This window comes from Sturnus vulgaris, chromosome 5 (assembly GCF_052056855.1).
Source record: "Sturnus vulgaris isolate bStuVul1 chromosome 5, bStuVul1.hap1, whole genome shotgun sequence".
Classification (NCBI taxonomy): Eukaryota; Metazoa; Chordata; class Aves; order Passeriformes; family Sturnidae; genus Sturnus; species Sturnus vulgaris.
In genome coordinates this window covers 54,092,517-54,115,250 of record NC_142247.1, presented here as the reverse complement: position 1 = coordinate 54,115,250, position 22,734 = coordinate 54,092,517, and positions in this window count along the sequence as shown.

Genomic DNA, 22,734 nt, shown 5'->3' with positions numbered 1-22,734 from the left:
CTCTATTTTTTTTTCTTTTTTGTGTTGCATTGGTCTCTTTCACACTGACATTTAATAACCTTTCTTTCCTCAGTTACTGGCTAATAAACATCCATAAACCACAACTGTCTTATAAATTAATAAATCTAAGAAAATTAGTATATTTATATCATTCCACACATTATGTCTCCACATTTTTTTCCAAACTTGATCACTGGAAAAGAACTAATAGTAAACCAAATACAATTCAGAACAGATGACTGCTACCAAAACACATTTTTCTAGTTCAGAAGTTCCTGACTGGAAAAGCATGGTGGCAGTTTGTGACAGTGAGGAACGCTCTTCAAAAGATGTTCTATTACAAGCACAGTGCTTTCAAAATATATACGTGTACGAGAGGGAATGGATGATTAGAGAGCTGGAGTGAAGGGGAATTATTCATAGGGATGGAACACTGCTTCTTTTAAGTAAGGCTGAGATAGTTGGAGCTGCTCAGCCTGTACAAGAAGGGATTCCAGGAAGATCTTATTATGGCCTTTCAGTACTTTAAGAAGGCTAATATTAAAAACATGGGACTTTTTACCAAGGCCCATAATGACAGGAAAAGAGAAAAAGGTTTTAAATTGAATGAGAATAGGTTTATGTTGGACAAAAGGACAGCATTTTTTATAGAACAGGTTGTGCAGAGAAGTGATGGATGATGCCTTGTTACTGGAAGAGTTCAGGGTTGGGCAGGGCTTTGAGCAATCTGATCCTCTGACCTAGAGAAGTCTCTGCCTGTTGCTGTTAGCTGTATGATTAGCTGTGAAACGGCGAGAGTGAAACACAGCGACATGATCTCCTTTCAAGATATGAAAAAGACAACTTCATTGTACACTACATTCCCTTATAAACACATGATCACAGAACCAAGAATAAAATCAAACTCATTGGTCCAAGGAAGACAACACCCCCTGTAAACAAGCTTTCACCAAAACACCATGTTTCTCACACATCCCTCCTGTCACAAGACCAGATGTTAACATTGTTATAAATTCTTTTAGTTTTCTGTTTTCCTTTGAGCAGCCTGAGAAAACTCAGACTGCTCTTTTCCCTGGCTGTTCAGTATACCACACCTGCCCGTGGCCCTTGAAGGTCCCTTTGAACCTAAACCATTCTATGATTCCATGATTCTGTGACAACCTTTTTTTCTTCTTCTTCTTTTTGTTATTTTCCATAAGTAGATCCCATTGCTACAGCTAGTATAAGCTCAAAGCACACTTCAGTGTGTAAAGTACCCATGTAAAGGTCTTCAAACCTTTGTATGTTCTTGTGACTTCTGAAAACAGAATTTTCCTCCTAATTCTTACCTATTTTAGTTTTGTCTACTTTAATATTCTTAACATAGCAAGCTACCATTGCCATTTATTTTATGGCATCTTTAGGAGTAGAACTGATTTATTCTTTGTTTATTACTTATTACTTGCTAGAAAGTTTTGCATTACATTTAGTAAATATCATTAAGATATTTTCATAACTCTTTACTGAAGAAGAGAAACAATTGCACCTCAGCATTATTTCCTACACGTAGGCAGCCAACACAATGAAAGAGTCAGTTTAAACTACAAGGATCATGCCTGCTATTATTGGGCAAAATATTTCTTAAACCTCTTGGTCTTTTATAAAAGCAAGAGTATGAGAAGAAAGCATTTAGATGGGCGAGTGTATCTTTGTAAATGATTCTTCAAATTGATCACTAATACAGTCCTACACTTGAATTACTTAATTAAATTATATTTGTATTGAAGATAAGAAGTATAATGGTATCTTTTATAGGACTAAAGTTGAATAGCTGTGGCTTTTAATTTTAGCTTTCATTCTCTTTATTTTGGGGTCAGCATTTGTAGTAGAATAAGTCAGGTTGCTGATGCATCTCTTCTGAAGACTTCTGAAATTTCATTAAATACTCTTTTTTTGCTATTCTGCACAGTAAAAATGCCAATGGAGGAATCGGGGAAAATTATAGAACTAGGAGAAAATAAAAGAGAAATTAATGAGCATGAAAAGATTTCCAAAGTCTATGGTGCAAAGTCCATTTTAATCTCGGATAGATTTGTCTTCTCAGCCCACCCTATGGCAATGGGAATTTGTATTTGTTCTGTACTCTGTAGTCTTGTCCATGTTTCTATACTTGTCTGACACAGAGATTTTGAAGCAGGTATTTGATGTTTAGCCAGAATTAGGAATTTGAGGAATTAATACCACATTAAAAAAAAAAAAAAAAAAAAAAAAAAAGCAAAACCAAACCAAACCAAACCAAAAAACCAAACAAAAGCCCACAAAACAATAACAACAACAATAAACAACCAAAAAAACAAAAAAAAACCAAACCAAAACCAGAAAAAACCCAAACAAAAACCCAGCAGAAAATGGAGGAAGAACTCTGAAAAAAAAAAAAAAAAGATTGTTCTAGTACCTAATATTAATTTTTCAATGCTATATAATAATTTTTTAGATAGCACTTTAGATATCCAAGTATCTTAAGATGTTTAAAAATGCAAGCAATAAAACCAGGCACAGAAATACAATTTAGCTTTTGGGGAAATTTCAAAGAAAACTTCAGGCCAAATTAATAGCCCTGTGAGAAAGTGAGTTTGAAGATATCTGAAGTAGATAGAAATTCAGCTTTGAGAAATGAAGAAGACCTACAAAGGACTTTTGAGAGGCACTAATGCCAATCCATGCCTGTATGTAGGATATGTAGGTGGAAATATTGGTCTAACAGGGATAACATGTAGCAAGCCATAAAGGCACTACACAAAATTGTAAAATCAACCTGAAAAATAGCTTGGAGACAAAGATGCAATGTGGTACCACCCTGATTAGTCAACCCTTGTTTACTGGCAGTCTCTGTTCTCCAAAATCAAAGCATTATGTCTCAGCCTACACTGAGTGTGTTTGGCTTTTTTTTTTATATCTCAGGTCTGTCTCTTACAGATATTAATAGTTAAAATATTCCTGGGGTCTTTAATCTTTGTATTGCAAAGTCACAACCAGTCAATAAATAGCTGCCTTGTAGAGAGTACAATTATCTCAGCTAACAGGTGGATGAGTGACTTGCCTGGATAATAGCTGCATTTAAGTAATAAAAGAAAATTATGAAATAAAAAAAATAAATTTTTTGTTTGATGGATGATGGATGGATGGATTTTAAAATTTAAAAGTTAATCTTAAATAAAAAGGATGTAATTTAAAAGGATGACCATTTTTAAAAAATTTTTGTCACCACCTACTTTGTTCTATTCCCCTTTATGATTGAATAGAAAAGTTTTCTGACTTAAAATATACATTTTCATTGCTTGAAAAAATAAGTATTAATTCTGTCCAAACTGTAAAGCAGTCTCTGTCTTCTGCTTATGGTCATATTATATTACTCTGAAGGTAAAAGAAATTAAAAGTTTGGTACAATGTTCCCTGTTGTTATTAATGTAGTTATTTCTATGTGACTGTATTTGTACTGTGTTATTTTATATCTCCTGCAACAGAAGGAAAATAACATCACAGGATGACCTTATAACAATATTTCTCAAGTTTATAAAATTAATTAATCCACCACATTCTCTTTGAAATCACTCTGTAAAATAATTTATTAGACATTGTGAACATGGTCACATATGCTAAACTCTGCCATCACAGATGCTTCCATTACCTAGTCTGACAACTGGCTTTTGTCAGAATATGACCTTTTTCCAAAGAACCAAAACATGCTAATTAGACCTATGAAAGGGAAAGAAATCCTGAATTTAAAAGCCGATATTTTTATCTCCACAAACTTAACACAAACCTATCTTGTGTATTCTCATTAAATATTTTTCATATACCTTGTGACTTTAATAAAAAATATTTTTTAATCATCAGTAAAAATACGTAGGTGAACTTTTCAGTTGTTTTGTTTAAAACTGTGTTGCACTTATGTACTTCACTCATGATTCAGTATATGACTTTTTGAAATTAATTTATTTCTCCTTTTACATGAAAATGTCTGAAACTGCTAATATTAATGATTTAGCAATAAACTAGCTTGAAATGACAACTTAATAGCTTGTAATTGGCATCTATAAATGCCTTCTTCAGGAGCAGCACTTTCTACAAGACTGAGATATTGATCATTAACACAATGATCCATGTCACAAGCACCTTAGTTTATCATAAACTCATTTCCTTAATGACATAAGTAAGCATTTTAATTCAGGAGATGCTTCAATAAATCAGCACAATTCTGCATCTGAATGCTATCAGGAAGAACTTTACTTTGTTGTATGAAAAGGTAAAATATTTTCAGCAAACACTATGAGAACAGGAGAAAACTGTGTCGTGGCCTTGGTAACTAAGTAAACGTCTGAGTTACCTACCCAAAACAAGGACTTCAGGAAATTTTCCTGATAGTGCAACCCAAAGTCTGTAGCCTCTTTATTCTTGTTTATTTTTTTATTCTTCAGAAAACTTAGAGCTGGATAAATTTGTGTATTTAATTAACAACAGAACTGTGCATAAATAAATATTTTTCTTCAAAAAACTGCTGGTCAGACAGTCCTTTGGTATATTGGCTGTAAGTATTCTGTGAAAAAAAGTGTTGCAGATAAGCTGTCACTAACCATCAGGAGCAGTGAAAAATAACTGCAGAAGGGGAAATCCCTCTGCTCTGAGTCACTGCACACTATAACTATAATATGAGGTAAAAAGTTGTATTATGGTCAGATGTTGAGGAAAGAAGCGGCAGTCAGAGTCTGACAATACAGATGTGTACCCAGAGGTGTATGACTGATCTAAGAGATGGTTTTCCACTTTTGATGCTCTGAAAATATCCATCATCCAAGAGATTCCAAACATGAGTCCTCCCAATAGGGAATACTCAGGCTGAACAGAGACAAGATAGATGAGAGATGGCATAAGAGAGAGAAAAACACTGCAAGAATGATGGACATGACTGGGGCAAATATTACCCAAAGAGCAGGTCAGAGAGAATTTTTTTCCTGTCAGAAAGTGATGATTCTCTCAAAACACTCACATAAGTGTAGAGATTTTGAGATTGTATCTTTCAGAAAATAAAACTGATCAAAAGTACAATCAAAAGAAAGAAAAAAAAAAACAAACCAACCTTTTTTTGGCCCGTTGGAACAATGTTACCATCAGTTTATCCTTTGTTTTTTTACATTTTTTTTTCACTCATACAGTATAATTTTCATTATTTTTTTCTTTCTATCATATTGTATGCTACATAGAAAAGAAAACTGTTGGATCTTAAGCAATTTCCCTGTTCCTCTTCACCAGATCCATATTTTTTCATAATTTTTTTTTATTTTGAAATTGTAAATTATTTACATAAGAACAGTAAGAAACAAGTAAACCACTTTTTCCAGTCCTAAATCATCTGATCACTGCTGCTGTTCATATCACCAAAGTACTCAAGAATTTTCAAGGGAATAATAAAATATTTTGCATTTTTTTCTTGCTTGAAAAAGTATTAAACCTTGGCATCAGAATTAAAATCAGAGCCATGTGCATTAGATCAGCCTGCCATTAATGTCAAATGCCAATTTCCAAACTGCAGGTGAAATCTTGACTTGAAGTGTTGTTGACCAGCCAAGACCAAAACTTTGCTTGAGCATTTTCCAGAGATAACCTTCAAATAGAGCTAAAAACTTTCATACACTACAGGTTATGAACCAGTTAAACATAACATGCTTGATACCATTAACCATGGCAAGTTGTGCAGAGGTGAAAGTCTATTCATTGTATTGTTCCCCATGAAAAGGTTTATCATAAGGACTCTATCATCAACAAGAAAAACCTTTGTGAAGCACATTTTAGGAAGGAGATATGGTTTGTAGTGTTGCACAGATGAGAGCATAAATTTTCAGTTTTCTGAATTATACTAACTTGTCTCCTTCAAGTACAATTTGCATTTAGGCTGGCAGATGCATGTGCACTGACTGATGCTTAGAAAATAGAATTTTAATAAAAGAGTTCAGACATGCTTTCCTTGCTATTGATCATTGTTTGCTTTGACCTAGAGAGGACCTATCTGTTGCCATCCAGAGTGATTTGGTGATTTTGGTGCTTTGCTATAAGTTTTTGTAAAAATAAAAAACATAAACTTCTGTGTGTAATAGCTTGACAGAAACTACTTAACCTGAAGAGAAAATAATTTATTTCTCAAAATATATGAAAAAATATCCTAAGTACATCTTTTAAATTCCTATGAAAAAAACTTGGAAAACCATTAAAGTAGCCTTTCTGTTTTAAAATTAAAATATACATGAGTGAGCTTTATTTTCAAATCAACATATTTTAAAGAGTTATCTTTTTTTCTCTATGTAGTTGATTTTTAGCCAACTTGACAAAATATCAATTCAATAAACTAAAGAAAAAAATTGTTATCAACCATAACCTTGTCTTAGAATCATTAGTGCAGGCGTTAGAAAAGGAAAAACAAAGGGAGTAGCAGAGAAGGGTAAATGTGAAGAGTTTGCAGTAGTGATGTATGGAATAATAATGGCCAGGACAGTAAAAAAGTTAGAAATATTCATTATTAGGTAACATAAAACATGTGGTCCTTCACCCCTACTCCATCATCTCCTGTAATTAGGCACTGACAGTTATTTCTGGAGACATATGTACAATCTGCTTTTGGAATTGGTAATACATGAGTCAATATAGGATATTAGTTCTAGTATAATAATTTGAAAATCGGTGTGCTTTAAGATGGGCTTATCTTTCTAATCCACTTGGTTTGAAACTTGTTTTTACATTATACAGCCCAAAAATTGTGGGCAAGTGTTCTTTAAATAAAGGGATTATAGTGGATTATTTCAGGTGGAAAATGTTGAGTATCTACAGGATTTAAGTCTATTGCTTTTAGTGTTGGATCCCGATTCCAGATTTTCTTCTTTGAGGTGAATGTTTCTAGTAGTTTCTTAGATGGCTTGTTAATTCTTTTGATGATGGAAATTTTATTTAGCAAAGTCATGGAAAAGGAAAGGACTGAGTTAATATCTGAGGATTCTGCTTGTCAAGACATTGATGAATGTTACAAGGTAAAAGGGTGCTTTTAAATCTTTAAATTTCAATGAGATGAAGCAAAATGACTGGGTTAAAGTTCAGGTGTTTTCAGTTAGAGACAGAAGACTTCTATTCATGACTTGATTCATTTGAGTCTCTTGGACTTCTGTCTGGGGTTCCCAGAAATGAAACTTCTGTTTATTCAATAACACAGTAACGAGGAAAAAAGAACTTAAGGCATCTCTACACTAAAACAGTTCAGGTGTGATATAATACCCAACTGGAATGACCAGAATCAGCCATCTGGTGTTTTTCTGGTCATCTACAAGCAACAGACTCTACACGTTATTTGGCGTTGCAGAACTATTTAAAATATCTTCACAGCTAACTCTAATGAGTGAGAATGAAGTCAAGGAAAAGATGAGTTAACATTAGAGTAGAAAGCAAAAATCAGTTAGAGCAGTAAAAAAAAAAAAAAAAAAAAAAAAAAAAAATATCCAGGAATCCTTTTCTCGGTCAATGAGCCACATACTAAAGAAGTGATGTGCCACCATCAGTGCCACATTTCTCTTTCTCTGGCCTATATTTAACTTCATTTCTTTTGGCAAAAACTGTGTCAGAAAGTCTCAAAGGCAACAGTTCCATAATTAACAAGAGACTTCTCACTCAGAAGCAGCCTGTTCGATTCATTTTTGGCAGAAGTAGACTGAATTGCACTGACTGATTGTTTTCCAAGTGTCATTAAAGGAATGAGCACATAAAATAATTGAGATCAAGATGTGTAGGAACTCACAGAATATCAGCCAGTCTATAGGAACTTTGTACACTTACCTCACAGTAAAATAGGAAATGGGACAAAGAGTTTTCTGCTTCATTTTTGTTTCCAAGATACCGTTACATTCTGTTACCTTAGGCTACCTATAAAGCAAATTTTGTAATAGAATCAAAACAATTTTTAATCTGCACATTGTGATGATTTCTCTGGTTTTTAAAACATAAGATATTACATCTTAAATGGTTTAATCTTGCGCAGTTTGAATGTGTCAATGTGAACACAGTAAATTCATGCAAAAGCTAGTTAAGTTTACAACCTGAAAATGAAATTTAAGTGGGTGGGCTAGGTATGGAAATATGGCTGGAGCTAAGAAAACACCTTCAGGAAAGGAGAAAGGCTTGCTTGTTGTCAGAAGGCAAACTTATAATATCTGTTTATTCCTGATTCTTCCCTAATACTGTTTACCCATATCCAGCTCCTGCAAAACAAACATCTCTGGCACCTTTGTGAATATGCTGATTCTATATCAGTTTTTATTGCTTGGTGTCTCATTTCCTAACCAAACAGAAATCACTTTGCAAATATCTGATCTTTGATCTATACAGAAATCAAAGCTATTTTATAACTCTTTGAACTGCACAGCTTTTTAGCTCTCAACTACACATAAATATTTTTATTAATATTTAGGAGTATTTAAGATTTTTAATTAATATTTAAGTAATATTTAAGAATATTACTGTGAATCTCAGTTATAATAATCAAGGCATTGCAAATAGATAGCTATTAAACTCCTAAGTACAATATATTGAAATAATAGCCTCAGGAGATGGGTGTTACTTAATGAAAACAAACAAGCAAAACCCCACATTTTATTTTATTTTATTTTATTTTATTTTATTTTATTTTATTTTATTTTATTTTATTTTATTTTATTTTATTTTATTTTATTTTATTTTATTTTATTTTATATGTCTTTTTATTTCTCTTTGAAATAACTATATCATCTCTCAAAAGCATAGGGAAACATTTCTACTGTATTTACAGAAATCAAAATTATTTCGATTTTCTAAACACATGGTATTTTCAAGAAGGTTTCCTAAATGACAGAGAGATTGAAGATCATATTTGTGAAACAGAAAACAAAAACCGAAAACTCCTAGTATCCTCTGTAAAACTAATTTTGAGCAGAATTTCATTGCATTGCTAAAGTACTCCATATACTGTCTAATTGTCAATGAACAAAGTTCCATGGGCATTGTAGTTGCTCTTGGCAGTTCAGTCACATAGTCACTAGGTCCTGCTCCTGTGCGCACTCAAGAGAATTAATTTATGCAGGCATTCCCCAAGCACGTCTTAGATATTGTGCTCTGCACAGAAATCAGTAGGATATTTAATTTTTTTTTCACAGTAACGAATCTCTGATTTCCTTTCTAAATAGCTCAAATCATAAAGTTATTAGTGAGAGTGTTGGGAATGCACACTGAAATCCATTCTCTATATTAAGATCCTTGAAACCATGTGTTCTTATTTTACAGAGGTGTCCAAGCTAAACTCTCGTACTGAGAGACTCATTATAACTGCATGTAGTCTCAAAACAATTTGTCTGACAGATTAATGTAAAATACATAAGAGTCCTGAGAGCTGGAGGTAGATCTAACAACTATTAAATAACTATTATCTGTTGTCCCAGCTGGTCCACTGCAGTAACACAATGCAGAGAAGCCTTGGGGACCCTGAGGAGAGGGGTGGATGAGGCAGGTGGGTGCTGTTGCCTACATGCAAACCTGTCTGTGTGCATGTGCATCTATGTGTGTAAGCCAGCCATTTGAGATATGTTAACAAAGGCTGTTTAGAAATTTGCAAGTCTGTATCAATGCTGCAAGCATACAACAGTTCAGTTTATATTTTTCATTTTTCTTATAAGTACATATGTTAACTGCACTACATAAGTACATTCAGTTTTTTGATTACCTGTTAAGTATGGAACATTAATAAATCAATACAACACTTCAGTCTGGAAGGATTACAGGATATAAAATGAACATCATTTCTCTCTGAAAGAACTAACTTCTACAGCCCAGAATCACTAGTGAGGGCAGCAAACTACAGATTTCCCCTATCTGTGGAGCAGTGGTCTAATTATACATATATTCAGAAAAAAAATTTAAACCTTATTTTAAAGAAAATAGTAATCTTTGGTTCATTTTTGAAATCGCTTTTAGATTAATACTGTAAAATATGAGTCCCATATGATTTTAAGCAACCAATCATGAGAGGATTATTCTTTGCCAATATCAAGTTTGAGCTTCCCACACATAAGCCAGACATTTTGGGCATCACTTACAAAGCATTATTTTTTATCCATGAAAATCTTGATGCATTGATCTGTTTTTCACTGTGAAGAGAAGCATTTAGATAACTAAGTCACATCCTATTTTTGTTCCTAGTTGTCTCGTGGATGACCTAAGTTAGTAGGGTAAGAGGAAATGTTTGTATTTATCAAGATTTTGAACAACCTTAAAATCAGGAAATTTTTCCTTTTTATTTCATTATAGGCACTTGGACATTTCTATTTTTGTTCTCTGTACATTTTATTTGTATTCAGTTTACAAGAGATCTTATATAAATTTTTATTAAATATTTGCACTAACAAGAATTATGTTAGCAAAATCTGCCTCAAGAAATGAAAATTTAGCTTTTGATATAAATAATTTATCTAAGCTATTAAAAAAAATATAGATTAAATGATGGGCAAGTTGAAAACAATGCTACCAAATGTAATTAACTGATTTTGACACACTTAGTAGGAAAAGGCATTTCGAACTGACACTTTACAAACACATTACACACCTGGTTCCCCTCAGAATATCTGTTTGAAATGCATTTGCTTATATTTTTCTTGCATAAACAACTGAACATAGTTCAATAATTAATTACTACAAATACCTTTAATTCTGACAGGTTTGGGCCACATGGTCCTATTAGAATCTATCTTCCTTCTACTCTCTTGTAATTTTTGAAAGAAGCTAATTTTTTTTTTATCAAGAACTCACTCCCCTCTGTAAAACAATATTAATTAAGGGATTTTATTTTTCCTTCTTTTGTGAAAATCTTTGGAGACGAGTGGCTTTTGTAATTTTTCTTTCCTAATCTCTTATATCATATTTTTGAACTCTCACCACAAAGTGCAGTTAGTGCTTGTTTGTTATTTGATATCAGTCCTTGCATATATTTCCTTGCTTAGACTCATGACCTGTAATTTACTCCATAGTTTATAAGAGCAAACACTATTTACAATTTACATATTTCAACAAACTTTAAAATCTTTCCAGAATTATTAGATGTTTTCAATAAAGCAAGAGGGGTTTTTGTGACCAATAATAGGATGAATTTCTTTTTGTGCACCTAAAGATGATCCTATATGCTTTCATAACATACACATACGGCTAAAAATATTTTCTTTTCTGGAGACTACTTCTCCCAAGAACCAGTGGTGGGGCTTTGGTTTTTTGTTTTGTTTTGTTTTGTTTTGTTTTTTAAATTAATTTTAAATAATTAAATAAGTAAATACTTTTTCTCCAGTGAAGCAAACTGGAAAAAATGAAGAAAATCTAAAAGACATTCTTTTCAGAATGACTATAATTTTCTTGATGGTGTATATATATATATATTTTTATGTTTTATAGAGTTCCGTACTGACTTGTCCATATCAATCTCATTTTTGTTTACAAACATCAAGTAGCTAAAAACTTGCTAAAAACTGTGTAGCAGATTTTTAAAATATATATTTTTTTTATAGATAAGAAGCTGCATAATATGGTTAAATTTCTCTTTTGTCCTTTAGAATATGAATTGTCACTATTATAAAGTCAGAAAATATCTAGAAAATTTTTGATGTATTTTCCTGTATGTAGAACTGCTTCATAATTTTGTTAAAGGACTATTTTGTTTATGTCTTTGTATGTGTAAAGAGAATCCAATCTATACAACTTCAAAAGATTATAATTCTCTTTAATAGCCAAGTTGCAGAGCGTATGTCAATCAGTCAGTAAAGATTGTTTTAACCATTTCATTCTGATGAAAATATCTCTTTGCAATAACATTAAGAAGATCTTCATTGCCTCTCACTGTGTTTGAATTCCCACTAACAGCAATACAGATATTGCAGGCATGCTGTACTTCTGGTTTCCTCTTAAGTGTCAAATGTTTGAAGCTTTCTTTGGGGGCCAGGGAAGATTTTTTTATTTTCTCATTAGAAGGAAAAAATAAAATGCCGTAGTGTGTCCTAATTTTGGTTTTTTTGTATCCTGTCAACTGAAGTCCTGTTATATTATTTCAGTAATACCCTACATCCCACTGCACGATAAAAGCATCAAGAGTTAGAGGATTGTTGGAATGTTTTCTTTTGAATTAATGACACATGTCTGCTTAGTTGAGATAATAAAAGTGTTTACATTAGCAGCAAAATCAGCTTCTGCCTGACAGTCTAGTATCAGCTACTTTCTTTTTTGTTTTTTAAAAGTGGATCCATTTCTTCCAGAGCTGCAGCAATCTCATTCCTGTATGGATAGTTAAGCAAACCTGCCTTTGTGCTATTAGCATTATGCAAATGAGGCTAAAATTCTTAATGCAATGACACTTTGGCTATAAAATGTGCTGTGTAGGGAAAAAAGTTGATAATGAAACAAGCATGTTCTCAGAAAAGAGAGTGAAGCAGCTAACTTCCCATTTATTTTTTCGTACTTTATAACCATTCTACATAAACTTACAAACAGGTCTTTGAAGTTATGCATTAGCATAATTACGCTACAGTATGTTTTCAGATAGGTTTTGTTTTCTTTAATTTCTTATTGTCTTACACAAAGTTGAGCTACATTGTAAGTATGCATTTTACATATGACTAGTCCTCCTCCTTACTCACCATGCTCACATCAAAACAATTTTAGTTCGAAGGATGGGCCTTAAGAGTAATATGTACAGAAAAATCCTTCCTTCCTTCCTTCCTTCCTTCCTTCCTTCCTTCCTTCCTTCCTTCCTTCCTTCCTTCCTTCCTTCCTTCCTTCCTTCCTTCCTTCCTTCCTTCCTTCCTTCCTTCCTTCCTTCCTTCCTTCCTTCCTTCCTTCCTTCCTTCCTTCCTTCCTTCCTTCCTTCCTTCCTTCCTTCCTTCCTTCCTTCCTTCCTTCCTTCCTTCCTTCCTTCCTTCCTTCCTTCCTTCCTTCCTTCCTTCCTTCCTTCCTTCCTTCCTTCCTTCCTTCCCTCCTTCCCTCCTTCCCTCCTTCCCTCCTTCCTTCCTTCCTTCCTTCCTTCCTTCCTTCCTTCCTTCCTTCCTTCCTTCCTTCCTTCCTTCCTTCCTTCCTTCCTCCCTCCCTCCCTCCCTCCCTCCCTCCCTGCAGGATTGCATGTGCTGGCTATGCTGGCTGACTCCCTGCAGATCCTACTGCAGACCCCATGCTGGAAGAGAGTTCTGACATGCTTCCACGAGGTAGTAGTGTTAGGGAGTCAGGGCAGTGGTGCCACAAGAATCAATCAAGTCCCAGTTGCCTGCTAGAAATAAAGCACAAAGAATTTCTCTCTGCTTTTCTATCATTAATCCCATTAGTACTATTTCCCAGATAAAATTAGCTTTTACAGTAATATAATTTTTATGGAACAATTTTGCCCTAATCAATCTGGGGCTTTACACTCTCACAAAAAGCAGTAAGTATAGGATTATAAGAGTTAGTCAAGAACAACATGTGGTATTATCCTTTGTGCTGACTGATCGGCCATGTTGTGCAGATTACGCTTTGGCCCTTTATGAACATTTATAAGATAATAGACATTTAGATTTTGCTCTGCCTTTGAGTATTTTCCTGTTTAACAATGTATTACCTGCACTGGACTGACCAAAACTCAATATCAGTACCTCTGTGTGGTGTCTCAATGCCTATAAATAGAGCTTAGGAGACTGCTGGCTCTCCTTGGTGCTAGAGCACTGCTTGCTCATGCACTGCTTGCTGTCTGCCAGAACTGCTGCTCGCCAGTCTTCAGTCCTCTGTATATGTCACTTCAAGGAGTTCTTCCTGCCCAGGTATAGCATTTTTAATTTGTCCTTGTACTTTGTGAGATTCCTTGTGGCCCATTCTTCCAGCCTGTGTAGGTCCCTTTGCCCTGCCCTCGAGCATATGGACTAGTTACCCCAGTGTGCTGTCATTTGCAAGCTTGATGAGATTGCACTCTGTCGCCTCATCAGTTATGAAGCTGTTGCACAAGACTGGTCCCACAGGGAAGATTTCTGCATTACCCCACTTGCTACTGGTCTCTGGGTAGAAGACAACTCATTAACCACTACGCTCTGAGTCCAAACATCCAAACAGATGGGTTGTGCAGCCATCTGGTCCACCAATCAAACCTTGATTGGGCCTTCCTAACCTGGATACAACAATATTATAGGAGCCAGTGTTGAAAGAGTAACAAAGTTGGGGTAAATGATATCCCTTGTTTTCCCTCCAGTCACATAACGTAAATGATATCCCCTTCTCTCTCTTCAATCACATTTACAATCTGTTTATCACAGAAGACAATCAGGCTGATCAGAGGCAATTTACTGCTGGATTGAATAAAACAGATTCATCTCTGATTTCCCAGACTGGTCAGTGTACACCTTTTATCAAGGTGGATGAAACATTTGCCTTCCTTCTGTCAGCAGAGACTTGCTCTTTCAAAAATTATGGAGTGCTTTTGCAAGGACCTTGTTCAATTTCCTCAGTTTGCTTACTTGCAGCCCATCAAATCCCCTACACCTGTAAGTCTCCATGTGAATCTGTACACCAAAAGCATTTACTTTTATATTAAAGTGTAAATATTATTTTGAATATTTTCTCAGAATTGTTAAATCATATCACTTTGCTCAGTAACAGCAGACATAAATCTCAGCCTGTGAAGCTTTGTGTTTTGATTTGGTTTTTTTTGCACTAGCGCTTGAAATGTACCCCAGAATGGAGCAATGGCTGTAGATTATTATGCGGTTTTTCTTGCTAACAGACAGTATATAAATAACCCATAATATTAAATTCATAGTTTATTATCTGTATTCACTTTCAGTTATTTTATAGTTTTTGGTTACATGTATCAAAGTATAGATTTTTGTATCTTAAGACAATCCACATAAAAGACTGGTTTCACTGAACCATGAACTGCTATTCTGAAATGATGGTTCTCAGTAACTGTCATCACATGTGGCAGAGAGCTTGGCAGAAAAAGAATTTTCAAAACCTCAAACTTTGTTTCTATTCCACATTGGAATGGCCACAAATGTCCTTTTGACACTGGAATTCTGTCAAAAATAGATTTATTTTTTTTTAATAAGACCTAAGGTTTTTAATTCATCTCTTTTCCTCACTCTTTCTCATTAGGGTGACCAGGAAGCTCTTGACAGCAGAAAACTTTCCTTTGAAAAATTCATTGAAAGCAATGTACTTCTCAGGAAACATTTTGGCTTTTATAAAATTGCTTTTAGTCACAGCTGTACAAGCCAGGTTTGATACTGTAAGAATAATCATAATACAGAAGACCTGCCTAGACCTTTTAGCATAATGATAGAACTCTTATTTAAAATTTGAGTGCCTCAGATAAATGAGAGGAATAAAAGAAGTTAGCATAGTAAGAAAAGTAGCTGGACAAAAATTGATAAATCTTTATCTGTTTAACATTAGAGAAAGAAAACAATTATTTGATTGTTATTTGGTGGATTTTTTTGAGGGCTAAATTGATGGGTCAGGTCAAAAAACCATCTCCCAGGCTGCATTCACAGGGACACGATTAGCAGAGTTAAAGTTATTGTCTTTCCACTCAGATCTTGTCAAGCCTCATCTGGAGTATTGTGTTAGGTTCTGGTTTTTACAATTCAAGAAAAATGCAGACAGACTGGAGAACCTGCCATGTGAGGAAACACTGAAGGACCTAGATTTCATCTCAGTGGAGAAGGCTCATGAGGGACATCAGCACAGTGTTCCCAGGCCTCAAAGGGCAGCTACAAAGAGAAGGGTTTCTCTTCACAAAGAGCCATGCAGAGAAGATCAAGTACAAAAATGAGTACAAGTTGCAGTGGGAGAAGCTTTTTATAGGAAGAACAATCATTCACTGGAACAACTTCCTCAGATGGTGCTACAAAAGCTCTTCTTGTCTCTCTTTCCCACAAAAGGTTGGAACAGATGAAATTTTTAGAAGTCTTCCACTCTGGGCTACTCTGTGATTCTGTTAACAGGTTTGTGAAATCTAAGTTGATATTTTTCCTGGTATGTTCCAATTATGAAGCTCTCTCAGCTCAAAAAATTTTGGTCTGTTTTATAAATGAAAAAAAAAAAAAAGAAAAGGTGAGAAACAAGGTGTCTATAAGCTGCTTCATATAACATAACAGCATTTTAACTGTTAGTCAACCTGTTGCATATTGAGACACAAAAATGCATGTACTCTTCATGATCATTTATGTAAAGAAGTTATTTGAACATTCTTAGTGAGGCATAGCATGTTATCACAGTATGCTGATTTTATCACTGGGAGTCTACTGTTTTATGTGTGGGTTCAAGTATAAACATTTAAATGTAATTAAAATTAATTTTCCTTTTCCTTTCTATAGTCACAAAAAATCAAATACAACACATTTTCAGGTTCATGTTTTGAGAAGCATAATTTTCTGGGGGTTGGTTTATTTATTTGTGGAGTTTTTCATGTTTTAATCCCAAATTTTAACTTTAAAAAAAATTCTCTCCCTGTATAATAAGAGTATATAGTCTCATCTCTGACAGGAAAAAACAGGTGGTGGGCTGATAAGATATTTCTTTCGTAGACCTTAACACTTGCTAAAAATTTTGGCAAAATTGCTTTTTGTTAGGAGATTTCTTATATGAGAAATGAGATGTAACTTTTTCAATAACATGTTTGATCAAATCCACTTCCAATTATGTGTTAGTCAGTAAACTTATAGGGTGAGATATGTGTCAACACAGCTTGGAAATAACATCAAATATCCGGGCTATTGTATCTGAGGTTCTATAATTTATAACAAGTCTAAATCATTACTGAGGTTTGAATTGGCAGTAACACCATTGTAACCACACACTCCAGTACAACATGTTATGCTTACAAAAGTAAAAATACATTTAGTGTAATTTCTCCATATTTTCAGGTCTGATTGTCTCAAATCTATTCATCATAAAACATGACTCTTTTAGGAAAGAGGATGTCTTCCCTGTTACTCTCTGGCAGACCCTGCAGTAAGAAGACAGTAATGATGAAATATTTATCTTGCAATATTCCTAAGAAAATCACCTTTCCTTTATTAAACAGAAAATATTTATTTTTTTGCCCCCCTTATTTCTATCAGTTGCTAATTGGTAAAAATCACAGAATCATTTAGGATGGAAAAAACCTCCAAGGTCACTGAATCCAACCTTTGAGCAATCACCTGTGTGTCATACAGACATAGAATACGGTCCTTTGCTGCTTGCTGTCCCCCAGGACCCCATCTGCAGAGCTGCTTTGTCACATGCCTGGCTTGGAGAGTGAAGGAGCTGGGCTGTTTCTGGGCCAAAACCACAGGGAGAGCTTGCTTCAGACTTGGTCACTGGAGCTGGCCAGGCTAGTGCCAATGCTGGGCAACTGTCCATGTCTTGGGAAGTCTTGTAGGTGCAAACCAAGAAGAATTGTACATTGTGTCTTCTTGTGGTTTACAGCTTAGTTTCTGTGTCAGTGCTGGCAGGTTTTCATTCCTTGAAAATGGCTCATAGATAAAGATAAATTTGGATGGTTTGTGGATTCATCCTTTCTTAAACCTTGTTGTTCAGGGCACTTCTGTATCTGTGTGTGACTTCCCATGATGGAGAAAGTAGCCAAAGCTACTTCATGTGGGTTTACCTCTCACTTCTTGCTGGAAATAGGCCATCTAGGCTTCCCTTCAATACAGACTCTCTAATACCGTGTCTGATCTCCCATTCCCAGAGAGCATTTAGCCAGAAGAACATAACAAGTCCCCTTCTGCCTGCCAACCACAGCCATGGGTACTTGGGTGGGGGGAGTTTCAGCTGCTGCTGTCAGAGATGGACTGAGAGTAGAGCCTAAAGAATGGCCAGGAACATTTGGGTACAGAAGCACCAGCAGTAGCAGCTGCTGGGCAAAGGCCTTGGACACTCCTGCCCTGCTGCTTGGAAGTAGGAAGCAGGGAAAGCAGGAGAGAAACATCTTCTGATACAGCAGTTAAAAAAATGGTTGAAATCATGATACACATCCCAAAATTGAAAGCACTTGGCTGTTTATTGCAAGTGAAAGAGGTCAGACTGTTGCAGGAGCTTCACCAGCCCTGCTGCTGCACCTGCTGTCTGGTGTGGCGGCAGGGCTGGCCAGGTGCTCCCTTGTGCTCAGTGCTGTTCCCTCATGAGAAGTGCTGGCTGCAGCAGCCTGCTGGGACGTGGCATCAGAGGGTCTCACAGCTACTGGATCCCTCTGCTCTCCATCCGTCCCCACAGTCCCCCTGCTCCCCGTGGAGGGCTGGGTGTCAGCACGCCTGCGGCTCCGGGTGTAGCGTTGCTGTGGGGCTCTGCTCCGGATCCTGGCTGCCGTCCTTTGGCGGCGGGCAGACCAGCCAGCCACGTACTCCTCGTGGTTGTTCTCCACTGTCACCGTGCACAGCAGTCGCCTGAAGGGCTGCTTGCACAGTGGGCAGGTCTCTGTCAGTTTGGCCCATTCCCGGATACAGACGAAGCAAAAGCGATGCCGGCAGACCTCCACATAGGTGGCATTTTCAAGGTCACCCAGGCAGATGGGACATAAGCCATTTGCTGCTGCCATTTCTGATGGCCCTGCTGGCAGCAGCTGGCTCATGCTGCCCCTTGTAGCAGAGTGTCTTCTCCAGGGCTTCCTCAGTGCCCTGCACCCAGTCCTGGAGAGGGAGACATGCAAAGTGCCTGGCTTCAAAGCAGCAGCAACAGCAGCAGGTGCCCTGTGAGCGAGCTAGCCCAAGGACAGCCCCACACCCCTGCCCACTGCCCTTACTGCCCATAGACAAGCAGCCACCACTGAATGTTGAGGTGCTGGGGAAATCATCAGGGAAAGGCAGGCATGAAGAGCCCATGTGGCCATAGGTTGGAAAGGCTCCCAACCTAGGAGTTGTGACCCTTTACGACCCTTTGTGACCCTTTGGAGGTCTGCTCTGTGGCTGGAGATAGAGGGAGGGAGAGCAGGAAAGGAAGGTCTGGTCTCCACATCTCCCAGAGCTCAAGCTAGATGGCTGAGACCCCTGGGGCAGGTTCTGGTGAGCTGTCAGGAGGCCCTGGGGAAACACCTGCTGTGTCTCATCCCCTGAAGACCTCATAAAGTCTCCCTGACAATACTATGTTTAGCACTATATTTCCCTGAAGTAGCGAAAGGCAGAGAGTCTTCAATGCTGGAAAGCCCTAGCATCTTCCTGGCACTCACAGTGCTGGGACAGCTCCTGTGTGGGACCCACAGGGCCTCACAACTGGGCAGATGGGAGAGGAGATTGGAAGAGGCTGCCTTTGCTCAGAGAAAGACCTTGATCCTTCTGGAGCCTGCTCACCTTGTGTATGTGCCTGCAGGAGTCCTGGACAGAGTACCAGGGGTCAGAGACTGTGGCTTCTGAAAAGCAGCAAAGTTGAGGTGATGTCACAGTAACACTCTCTGATGTTCCTGTGTTCCAAGGAACTGTTTACTGTTTGCCAAGCAGCCAGGAAAGTAGATACCCCGAAGAGGGAAAGCCTGCTGTGCCAAAGGTTTTAGTATCTTCTGTGGCCTTGGAGGTGAGTTTTCACCTCTGCCTTATCACTGAAGCCAATGCAACATATCTCCTGACTTATTAAGCAATGGGCTCATGTTTTCCCTGGTCTTTGCCACTTAGACATTTAGAGAAGCCCTTGTTGCCTGTGGCATCCCTCAGCAGATTGAGTTCCAAGCAATCTTTCAGGCCTTACTGCCAAGATCCCTCCTTGTGCAGCCCAGCACACACTTGGACTGCTTTGCTAAAGGGTGGCTTGTGCTGGCTTGTGTTCAGTTCACTGTCCACCCTTCCCCTGCCCTTGCTGGACTGGACAGAACCAGACAGCCGCTGCTCCAGACAACCCCTGTGCAGGACCTATAGGTTCTTGCAACTGGGCAGGTGGGAGCAAGCTGTGGGAGAGAGGAGGTAAAGGTATTCTGAAGGAAAACCTGCTGGGCTGCAACCCATTGTTGTTCACCCAGTGCAGATACATTTGGTCTTGAGGCCTTGAAGGTGGGTTTTCACCCCTAATTTATCAGTTCCTGTGATGAAAAAATCAGTGCCCTGTGCACGAGGGCCTGGCAATAAGCAGCCCAACAGTGAGGATGTGGGAGTGGGTGATGGTTCATGAAGAATTGTCAAGTGAGGCAGAAGACGAAAGGAAAATGAAGAAGGCAGATGTGCTGCTGAATGAACCCTGGTCTTTACATCAAAACTGTACGGCAGAATTGTTGAGGTTAGAAGACTCATATAAAGATGCCCTTTGCTCAAACAGGGTCACCTAGAGACTGTTGCCTTGTCTTGCAACAATAAACTCCAGCTCATATATTGCTGTCAGAAAATATCAGCATTAGATTTCTCACCTTCCAGAACTGAATGTTAATGTGTAAAGCATTCTTATAGATATTAGTGACTATATAGCTGTTTTATAAGGAGTACCAGCTAACACCTTAGAGATCACACTGTCAAATTCCAATAGTTGCCCATTGGTTCATTCTATTTAGATACAATGAACTATATAATTTTTTAAAAACTTTTATAATGATATGGCAATATAAAATGATATGGCATCATTGGATTGAATTTCTCCCTTATTTCTACAGAGCAAAACCCCCTAAACACCCAACACCTTTGTTGTCTTACTTTGCACAACTGAAAAAGAAGCAGGGAGCAGAGTAACTTCTGTGTCACTGAGTTTAAAGTGTGATTAGGAAATAACATGCTAAGACTTATTTGAATAATAAGGTTTCATGGTGTGAGAAAATATCTTCTGATGAACATTCTACCTTGATACTTCTCATGTTGGATTTTGCTGTAAGAATTATTCTGACTAATAATAAAGAAACAGCAGATATCGTGTCTTGGGGTGACTTTATGATGCTTGTATCCCCAAATCGTCTGGTCTGTTGGTGTTGAATATTGAGTTCTGCAGGTTTAAGACTGGTTCCAGGAGTGAAGGGGGAGAGGAAGGGTGCAGAGTTTGTTATCAGAGACTGCACCTGCTCCCCCGCATCCTTCTCACAGACTGTGTTGTCTGCACTGGACAACTGGACAGAGCTCTCTTTTGCTTTTGGTTAGTTTCTGGCAAGCTGAGGCAAAGAAGCTCCCTGGACTGTGGTTTTTTATTTCCTTTTTCTTGGAATTGTTTGAACCTGCTCTGGACCGAAAACCCAAAAAGCACCGGGAGCTCACACCTGTGGCCCACCGGGCCTGGCCTGGGCCGCGGCATTGCCCAGCGCCTGAGGGACTGAGAACAGCCTGAGTGAGCCGGGCAGCCACGGAAAGAACTCTTCTAAATCTGCCATCTCTTCAGAACAGCGAGAGGTTTTGCTGTTTACTATTGCTCATTTTTGTGCTGGGGCGTGTTTTGCCTGTTAAATAAACAGGTTTTTTCCATTTCTCTCCGAGGCAATACTTTTTCCCCGAACCAGTTGAGGGAAGGACTGCTCGAATCTGTTTCCTAGAGCGACCTCATTCAGAGGTCTCCTCCCGAATTTGCCCTAAACCAGGACACGCAGCCATGATGAGATTTTTCCATACATCTGTTTTACTGATTTAGCTGCATATTTGACAAAAGCTTTTTAATAGTATATGAAATTTTAAATGATTTATTTATATTTTTAATTTGTCAATATGTCGCTTGTGCACAAAGTCCTTGGTGCAATTCAGATTTCATGAGGATATTGAAAGCACATTTCCACCCAAATAATGCAATCCTTTTCAATTATTAATCAGTATTTCAATTTATTGGTGTAACTGATACACATTTTACCCATCAAGAAACTATTTAAAGTGTTTCAGTAGAAATTAAATCAACTCGCTGGCTCTGAGTGTTAAAAGAGGTGCTTTTTTGTCTTTTATTTCTTTTCTTCCGTAAGTGTAAAATACACTATAATGCCATGCACATTCTATGCTTTTTTCCTTGCAAATAAGTTTGAAATTTTAATGCTTTCCAAAAGTCATAAGAGGCACTTTTTTTAATTATCAGGAAATATTTGAATAATTATTTTTTTTATTTTCAGTAGGTTTCATGGGAAAATTTAGTCTCAAATTCCTTCCACCTCTCTGACATATAGGCTGTTATGATCTGCAATAAAGAGTTTTACCATTTCTAGACTTCAGACACAGCAAAGTACTGTGGGTGAATGAATCAGAACTCCAGATCAAATTTATAAATAATAAAAAAATAATTTTAACTTGAAAACAAATGTATAAAACTTTTCTTGCCTTCAAGTCTCTCTCCCATCTAAAAAAACCCAGATCATTCAAGGTTTTGTATTTTTAAAAGCATTCTCTTTATGGTTGAAGTCCTTACTGTGACAAATCATGTTTAGTGCAGACTGAGATGAAAAGAGAAAGGTGCTAACAGCAGTTTCCTCAAGGGCTTAAGATCTCATTTCTGAAAATATCTAAAACACATTAATTTAAATTCTTACTAAGCTTTCATTGTGACTTTCTTTAAATATACTTATTTATTTTCCACAGACAGTTAAAAGTCTGTCCCACTTATCTGGAATATTTTTTAACTTTGCAGAAATAAACTATCCAGGAATTTAAGTCATTCTTCTATTTAATAACCTATTTATTAACCATAATTATTAAAATTTGGATTTTTTAAAATAAGCACAAATGAATATTACTGTTCCTGGCATCCTTGTTTGCTGAAGGATGACCTTTGGTAGATAGCAGT